Genomic DNA, 10,006 nt, shown 5'->3' with positions numbered 1-10,006 from the left:
CCAAAGATAGAGTCAGAAGACCTTGGAGGAGAGCAGGGGCTGTTGATTTAAATAGAGAATAAAAGTAAAGGCTAGTGGTTCTGTTTGGATATATTAAGATTCTGAATGGCACTGACTAAAGTGGGTTAAAATTCAAGAGAGAGATGAAGGAGGAAATATTAATATTTTAATTTATTTAACTAAAGAATGGATTCTGAGTAACTTCTTTGCGTCAGGTGTATTTTAGGCCTTGGAAATATAGTAATAGGACAGACAGTGGTCTTAACTCAAGTAATTGTAACCTCCACAATTTTAATAATAGGCATAAGAAACTCTGTGAAACTCTAAATGATGAAAAAAAATCATATATATTATGGGCTGAATGTTTGTGTTCTTCCAAAACTCATATGTTGAAATCTTAACGCCCAGTGTGATTGTAGTCAAAGATGGGGCCTTTGGACAGTGATACAGTAATGAGAATGGAGTCCTCATGATTGGGATTAGTGCCCTTATAAAATATGACTTAGAGAGCTCCCATGCCTTTTCTGCTATCTGAGGAGGTCACAGTGAAAAGGCAGTGGAATCTATACCAGAAGCAGGTCCCCATCAGACACAGAACTTAAAATTCCTAGCATTCAGAATTATGAGAAATAAATGTTTGCTGCTTATATCACCCAGACTACAGGGTTTTTAAACATTATTATTATAGCAGCCAAAATAGGCTAAGACAATATATATAGGCTTAAGTGTGTTTTTATGGGTAAAAATGTCCCTGGCTTTCAACAGAATCTCAAAAGAGTACATCACCCCCTAAAAAGAGAAGAATTATAGGTACAAAACTATATTTGTGTTAAAAGAAAATATATAGAAAGAACAAAAGCTGTTCGTTGACAAGGTCTTGATTAACATCAATGTAAACAGTGTAGGAGAATAGAGAAACCAGAAAAAAAAAAGCAGTCAAAGGCAGTCCTAACAAGATTTTGAATCATTTCCCAATGTATTGTGTTTTTCCTTTTTACCAATTTGTTTTTAAGCATAATTTACTATAAACCCTGAATCTGAGGCTTAATGTGTTAAGGAAACAAAGAATAAAGATGGGGATGGGGATCTCAGCAAGAAAAAGAGATTATTCTGAGTCCCAAAAGAAGTTCTTAAAATGTAGCGATAGTATACTAACTTTGAAAGTGAAAGCTTTTTTTCTAACTCCTCGCAATACACACACACTCAGACACATATACACACAGCTAACAATCTAGTGAACTCAGAGCACTTTCTTCTTTCAATTATAGACTCTGTAAGAACTTATGATCATTCAAGAGCAGATTTTGCACCATACAGAGAGACATAAAAATCTTTTCTTTGCTGAAGAAAGGAGAAACCTAGAGAGGACTAGGAAAAAAGAGCAAGGGAGTTTGGATGCTAGTTTGAGTTTAGGGTCAAGATCTGTGTAAGAGATAGAGATGCCTAGATGCATCTGGGCATTGGAACAAAGGGCCCTGAGCTACTTTTTCAAATTCTGGAAGTAGATAGAAATCCTAATGGTCTCTGTCAACATGTAGTAGCCAGAAGAAAATCAACATGTGTCCTGGGCAGGTTTAGGCAGATCACAGATTGGGATAGCTTCTTTCCACTCTCTCCATCAACCTCTCAGATTCTTTAGATTTCCTTGAGAAATATAAACAATCCCAAAATGTTCAGTGTGTCTAATGAAACATCAGAAATAGCTGACAGTTCTGAAGTAGTCTTCCTATAAGGATTACCACAAAAGATAACAGGTCAAATGGCCAGTTACTAAAAAATAAAATGAGGCTAGGTGAGCTTTTTTGCAGAAGCATTAGGGTGGCCAGTGAAAGCTGTGAATGAAAGGAGGATGTGACTAAGTCTGAAAGGTTCACAGTGCCAACCATTGTGATGTTGGGATGAGTCAGCAGAGGCAAACCACCAAGGGTCCAGGAGCAGTCAACATGCAGAGCAAGAGAATAAGTGTGTCATCAAAAGCAAATTGCAGCAGTCTCTTCTATATGAGAAGCAAAGGCAAGCCCCTCAGAGTTTAGCTCAGTCTGGGGAGAAGAATGCTGAAGGTGAGAATCAAGAAATATGTGGTTTAATAAAGAAAAGCCTCAGTGGTCCTGGCAGGGTTGCTCAGTGGATAAAGTGTAGACTGACACATCAGAGATTGCAGTTCTACTTCCACCCTGGTCAGGACACATATAAGAAGCAATCAATGAGTGCATAACTAACTGGAGCAACTAAGTGAAACAACTAGTTGATGCTTCTCTCTCTCACTCTCTCTCTTTCTCCCTCTTAACCCTCTCAAAACAAGGGAAAAAATTTTAAAAAGAAAAGCCTTATTAATTCTGATTTGATAATTTAAGCTTTTCATTATTAATGGACACAAAAGTCACTAGGAATAAAATAAAATTTCAACTTTATTTGCTTAAGCTACATGTTATGGAATATTTATACCCACTACTATAGAAGCTAAATCAGGAAAGTTGTTGTCAAAGAAGTCTAGCAGAGGAGGGTTTCAAGAAAGAGAACCTGCTCAGCCCCAAAAGCTCCTGGGAAAATTCAACAAAAGTTTTGTACCTTGGTGAGAGTAGATTCAAGATTGCATGTGAAAATTGAGTGAGTAGTGAAAAGGGAAAGTGAATAAGTATTTCAAAAAAGATTAGCAGTGAGAGAAACAATAGCAAAATTATCTGTGAAGAAAAGAAAGTACTTAAAAATGTACATTTGGGATTAGGATTAATGAAATAATGTATGATACATGCTCAACATAGTGTTTGAGACATAATGGATGCTTTATAATTATTAGTTTTCTATCCTTATATGCTAACTTTCCTTTCCAGGAATAGAAGAAACAAGCATCTTTCTTAAAATATTCCTGTATCTGTTTGAGCATTATGATTGACACTCTCAGCCTTATTTATTTGAAGAAAAAAATGCATGATCAGATATGATATGGTAGAGCTAGGAGGGATATTAGATCATATCATTTTAAATTAAGAAGTTAGAGGCTCAGGTGAATGAAGTGAGGTCTCCAAAATGACATGCATAAGTAGTAGAGCCAGGACTAGAACAAAGATTATTATTGTTTTCTAATCCAATGTTCTTCCATTTAGTATTTGAGTGATCATTTTCTGAGTGGCTATGCTTACTATATTATTCCAATCTTCAACTTATACATTGGTCTGGAGCAGTGGTAGTCAACCTAGTCCCTACCACCCACTAGTGGGCATTCCAGCTTTCATGGTAGGCGGTAGCAGAGCAACCAAAGTATAAATAAAAAGATAGATTTAATTATAGTAAGTTGTTTTATAAAGATTTATTCTGCCAAACTTAGTGAAAATCTGACATAAAGTACTTGGTAAGTAATTATTATTATATGCTTTAACTCGCTGTGACTCTGCTCTATAAATTTTACAAAGTAAATTTACTTCCCTACTTTATAAATCACCATTACTGTGGAACCGGTGGGTGGTTAGAAAATGTTACTACTAACAGAGATACAAAAGTGGGCGGTAGGTATAAGAAGGTTGACTACCCCTGGTCTAGAGCCAATGTATCTTACACATTGCTTTAAGTGTTGGATTTAATCAAACTTCCAAAGAAACCAAACTCTGCCCCTCTCTTAAGTCACCCTTACCTGTATGGCATGGCAGTCAGTGTGACTTGACCTGAGCATCTCTTCATTAAACATTGGTATTACCTTATGATCAGTTCGTTCTGGCATCAGAAACTCCTTCAGGTGTGAAAGAGGGAACACCAAAGACCTTCATGCACACTAGGTGTTTGGCATCACTAAAAACTACTGGAAAATAAGAAAAATACATCTTTGTCTTCTAGCCACCCCACCTTTCAAAAAGGTCTCTATGACCTTTTTCAAATAAAGACACTTATAAGTAGAGCAACAGGTGGATTCTCCAGTTTCCACTGAGATGTCAGGTTCCCATAATTAGACCTTGGCTCAAGCTAAATGCCAATCATTATGGTCTCTGGGCAACAGGGTATTGAGAAGACCAAATGCCTCCTCTCTTTTAAGGAGAGAAAAAGAAATTAGGCATAAATATCTCTAAAAATAAATTAAGGAAAGCTAAGGAAATATCAGACCCCATTTATTTTTTATCCGAATGAACATTCATCATTGTTATAATTTAAAATGGCTGCATTTTCTCAGAACTTTGGAATTTCCTCCTAATTGATCAAGTAGTTAGTATCAATAAAAAATCTGGATTTAGCTAATAAAATGTGCTGGCTGCAGAATGGAAATTGAAATTAGGTTATATCTTTCCCACTCACCCTCTTTTTTGGTGCTGTGGTTTTGGTACTATTGTCATGGGTGCGCCATTCTGGATAAAGCAAACCTCAGCCACCCAAAATTTCAGTTACATGCAGTCAATTGTGGTCCAAAAATATTAAATGAAAAATACCAAAAATAAACAATTTATAAGTTTAAAATTGAGCACTGTTGTGTTTAGTATGTTAAAATCTTGCACCATCCACTCACATCTCCACACTATACACACTACCTGCCCATTAGTCACTTAGTAGCCATCGTGGTTATCAGATTGACTGGGTTGCAGTATCACAGTGATTGTGTTCATATAGTCCTTTTTATATTTAATGATGGCCCCAAAGTGCAAGAATAGTGATGTTGGATGCTGACCATTTGTGTATGCCAAAGAGAAGAAGTAAAGAGTATGTCTATATAGAAAAAAACATAGTATTATATAAGGTTTGGTACTATCCACATTTTCAGGCATCCATTGTGGGTCTTTGAACATATCCCCCATGAATAAGGGGAAATTACTGTATTTTTCACTCTACAGTTTGGTATCTTTTGAGTTTGAAACATGTTTCTTTAGAACTGTTTCTACTCTTCTTTGCTCTGCTATTGGCCATAAAGGATTAACCTCTGTGGACTGTATCACTTGCAGATTACCTTTGCCTTCCAGCTGGGTTTGGTCAAGCAGAGGTATAAGAATGAGACCAAGGCAAAGGTATTTCTTCCTTGTTCCCTCCCTTTGATTGCTATGGTTATAACTTCTTTCTTCTATTGATTACAGTTCTAGTCAGACAAGCTTCCTTTATGGTTCTAGTTCTCTTAGGCTCCTAAAACACTATTTCCTCTCTTATAGGTCTAGGGATGGAATGGCTTCCCAATTTTGCTTGTTGAATTTCTTGACTATGTCTACTCCTCTGTAAATAATCCTTTCATTAAAATCACTTCAATGACAACATCTGAGAGAAAATGTTTCTTACCAGGATCTTCACTGACATATCTGGGAATAGAAGACATGACCTGAACTCCTAATACTACAACCCATTCAACATAGGTTTAAGAGAAGAGACCTTCAGAAGGAAGAATGAGAGGCAGCATCTGGGAAAAGTGGGATAGTCAATCCCAAGAACAGGGAAATGAGCTTGAAAGAAGAAAGTGATGAGCTTGAGCCTATAAATCAACTAAGGCCAAGAAATATATGTCCTTTAAGAAATTATACTGGCAGTTCTGGACATACTTGTCATGTTCTTCTGGTTCTTGAAATTCATAGTCTTATTGAATCCTTGGAACATAATATGTTCACATCCTTTAAAGAAGCTCACTCTCTTCCATCTTCCCCATGGCTATCTCCTCCTCAACCCAGGCCCAGGCTTTGATATTACATACCACTCAGTGAGGCTCTTCTGACTAAGCTAACTCAGATAGCTAACCCTTTATCATTATTCTCATATAAGTTCATTGTGTCCTTTATAAAATGTATAACAATTTGAAATTATGTTATGCATTTGTTCGTTTACTTTTTTGCCTCTTTTTCCCACTAGAATGTAAATCTCATAACATTAAGGATTATGTCTGACTTGTTCAACATTATATCCCTAAAGCATGGAATAGAGCCTGGGAGATGAAATGTAATCATTGAATAAGTGCATTAAGAATAAAATAGAGAATTAAAAATAGAACTGCCATATGACCCAGCAACCCCTCTACTGCGTATCTACCCAAAAACTTAAAAACATTAATACGTAAAGACACATGCGCCCCCATGTTCATCACAGCATTATTCACAGTGGCCAAGACATGGAAACAACCAGAATGTCCTTTGATAGAGGATTGAATAAAGAAGATATGGCACATATATACAATTACCTATTGCCATTTACAACAACATGAATGGACCTTGAGAATGTTATACTAAGTGAAATAAGTAAATCAGAAAAAAAAGAACTATATGGTTTCACACATAAGTGGGATATAAAACTCATGAACATAGCTAAAAGTGAAGTGGTTACCAGGTGGAAGGAGGTGTAGGGGACTAAAGAGGGACAAATAGTGACAGAAAGTGATTTGACTTTGGGTGATGGGTATACAACATAATCAAAAATTCAAATGCTATAGAAATGTTTACCTGAAACATATGTACTCTTATTGATCAATGTCACCCCATTAAATTTAATTTATAAATAAAATATAAAAAATAAAAATCTTAATGTTAATTAAAAATGGAATAAATAAGAGATTAATCATATTTTTGCCATTAACCCATTACTTGCAGTAAGCTATTTAAGACTTTATGCTCTGGACTCCCTTGAGTTACTTCAAAGCAAAGCAAGGCATTCTTGCTACATTAATCTTATCTAGTAAATTAATTCTGTTGTTTCCTTAATAATTAGTATTATATTATTTGTTTTCTCTTCACTGGATTATGTCTTTAATTTTCTGAGTCTTTGTCCTAATGAAAGTCCTAGAAGTTCTAGCTACAGCAATTAGACAAGAAGAAGAAATAAAAGGCATCCAAATTGGAAAAGAAGAAGTAAAACTATCATTATTTGCAGATGATATGATGCTGTATATAGAAAAACCTAAAATATCAGTAAAAAAAAGTACTGGATCTGATAAATGAATTCAGCAAGGTAGCAGGGTATAAAATTAATACATAGAAATCAGAGGCATTTTTATACACTAACAATGAACTGTCAGAAAGAGAAATTAAGGAAACAATCCTCTTCTCTATTGCAACAACAAAAAATAAAGTACCTAGGAGTAAATTTAACCATGGAGATTAAAGACTTGTACTCAGAAAATTACAAAACATTGATAAAACAAATCAAGGAAAATATAAACAAGTGGAAGCATATACCGTGCTCATAGTTAGGAAGAATAAACATCATCGAAATGTCCATACTACCCAAAATAATTAATAAATTCAATGCAATACCAATTAAAATACCAATGACATACTTCAAAGATATAGAACACATATTCCAAAAATTTATATAAAACCATAAAAGAACCCGAATAGCCTCAGCAATCTTGAAAAAGAATAAAGTGAGAGGTATCACACTTCCTGATATCAAGTTATACTACAAGGCCATTGTACTCAAAACAACTTGGTACTGGCATAAGAACAGTCATATAGAACAAAACAGAGAACCCAGAAATAAACCCATACCTTTATGGACAATTGATATTTGACAAAGGAAGTAAGAACATAAAATGGAATAAAGACAGTCTCTTTAACAAATGGTGTTGGGAAAATTGGACAGCTACCTGCAAAAAAATGAAACTAGACCACCAACTTACACCAGTCACAAAAATAAACTCAAAATGGATAAAAAGCTTAAATGTAAGTCATGAAACCATAAGCATCTTAGAAGAAAATAGAGGCAGTAAGCTCTCCAACATCTCTCGCAGCAATATATTTGCTGATTTATCTCCACAGGCAATTGAAATTAAAGACAAGATAAATAAATGGGACTATATCAAACTAAAAAGCTTTTGTACAGCTAAAGACAATATGAACAGAATAAAAATACAAACCACACAATGGTAGAACATATTCGACAATACGTCTGATAAGGGGTTAATAACCAAAATTTATAAAGAACTTGTAAAACTCAACACCAGGAAGACAAACAATCCAATCAAAAAATGGGCAAAAGAAATGAATAGTCACTTCTCCAAAGAGGACATACAGATGGCCAATAGACAGATGAAAAAATGTACAACATCACTAATCATTTGAGAAATGCAAATTAAGACCACAATGAGATAGCACCTCACACCAGTCAGAATGGCGCTCATTGACAAAACAACACAGGATAGGTGCTGGTGAGGACGTGGAGAAAGGGAAACCCTCCTGCACTGCTGGTGGGAAAGCAGACTGGTGCAGCCACTGTGGAAAACAGTATGGAGATTCCTCCAAAAATTAAAAATGGAACTGCCTTTTGACCCAGCCATCCCACTTTTAGGAATATATCCCAAGAACACCATACACTGATTCAAAAAAGAAATGCATCCCCATGTTTATGGCAGCATTGTTCACAATAGCGAAGATTTGAAAACAGCCCAAGTGTCTGTCAGTGGATGAATGGATTAAAAAGCGGTGGTACATATATACAATGGAATGCTATGGGGCCATGAAGAAGAAGAAAATATTACCTTTGCAACAACATGGATGGACCTGGAAACTATTATGTTAAGTGAAATAAGCCAGGCAGAGAAAGAAAAATATCATATGACCTCACTCATTTGAGGAATCCAAGGAACAATGTGAATGGAGGAATGGAATTAAATCTGAAGGGAAGGGGGGAGGGAGATGTTAGGCGGAGGCAAGAGATATGTTGAGGGGAATACGTGGGATGGGGGATGTAATTGGGGTGACACTAGAATCTATATAAACACAATAAATTAAATAAAAAAAAGAAAGTTCACAGCAAGCTACTCAAATACGAATAGTAAAAACAGAGAATGTGTACGTTTATTTATAGTTTTTTAATATTAATCTACTTTATCTTGATTTATATATTTTAAATATTCTCTTTCCCAATTGAATTTTTGAAAAATCTCTGCCACCAGTATCTTCTTTGCTTTAAATAAAATAAAATTTATTTGACTTTGGAATTTCTGCTTTTGTTTAAAAAAAGAAATCCTCTGAAACTATCACCATGCTCCAAAAAACTCATTCTTCAAATACAGAGAATAATAGATAATAGCTGGAAATGCTTGAGTTAAGGACTTGATTAAAAGAATGTCTTTGGTGTAGTGAAAAAAAACATAGACTTCAGAACCAACAGTCATGGAGTAAATCTCAGTCTTCTTAGTCAGTTGCTCTTTGGTCTTGGCAAAGTCATTTATTATTTCTGAGCCTCAGTTTCTCTATCCATATATGAAGATAATAATTCTAACTTTTGTGATTGATAAGCATGACACTTGGCAACAATGTACACTCAGTAGATGTTAGCATTAATGACAATAAAAATATTCTTTAATAGAACTTTATTGTTTACCTTTTCATTGGTCAACTAATCTGTCTTATTCAGAGTTCGATTTATTGTGTCTATAATAATGCCTGACACTTTCACATGCTTGACATTTGCAAATGAATGTTAATATTTGTGCTCTAAGAATAATAATTCAAATAAAAAAGATTTATTCATTCATTCTGATAAACACTTCATATATATTACCTCATTTTTACATCTTCCCAAAAGTAGATACTATTATTTTTTCCCATTTATAAATAAAAGAACTGAATGTTAGAGAGAAAAAAGTATGTTACTAAGTAAAAAAGTCTAAATGCCATACCATCAACTCCAAGCCCTTATGAGGAGGACAGATATCAGTAGCTTGGCACACCTTTTCCAGAAGGTTGCAAATCATAAGCTTAGTGTTTTAAATTTGAATGATTACTTATTTGAGGATTTTCATATGTCTTAAATATAATCTGACTTATATTGCATTTCTAAGGTCATTTGGTGCAATTATGCACCTCTATTCCAAACCTACATTTTATAATATGCAAGAATTTTAAATAATAACATAGCTGCTAAAAGACTACATCTATAAAGTAAATAAATTATTAACTTTACTTATAAGACATTGAAAATGTGTTGAAATGAGAAATCCTAGATACCTAATTTTGGCTCAGCTACATCTCTGATACATAACTAGCATCATTAAAGAATACGGGACTTGGAGTTAGATAGAACTCGATTTGTAGCCTGTCTCCTCCACATATTAAAC

This window comes from Saccopteryx bilineata, chromosome 2, assembly GCF_036850765.1.
Source record: "Saccopteryx bilineata isolate mSacBil1 chromosome 2, mSacBil1_pri_phased_curated, whole genome shotgun sequence".
Classification (NCBI taxonomy): domain Eukaryota; kingdom Metazoa; phylum Chordata; class Mammalia; order Chiroptera; family Emballonuridae; genus Saccopteryx; species Saccopteryx bilineata.
The sequence above is the reverse complement of the archived record's forward strand: the minus strand, read 5'-3'. Positions refer to the sequence as shown.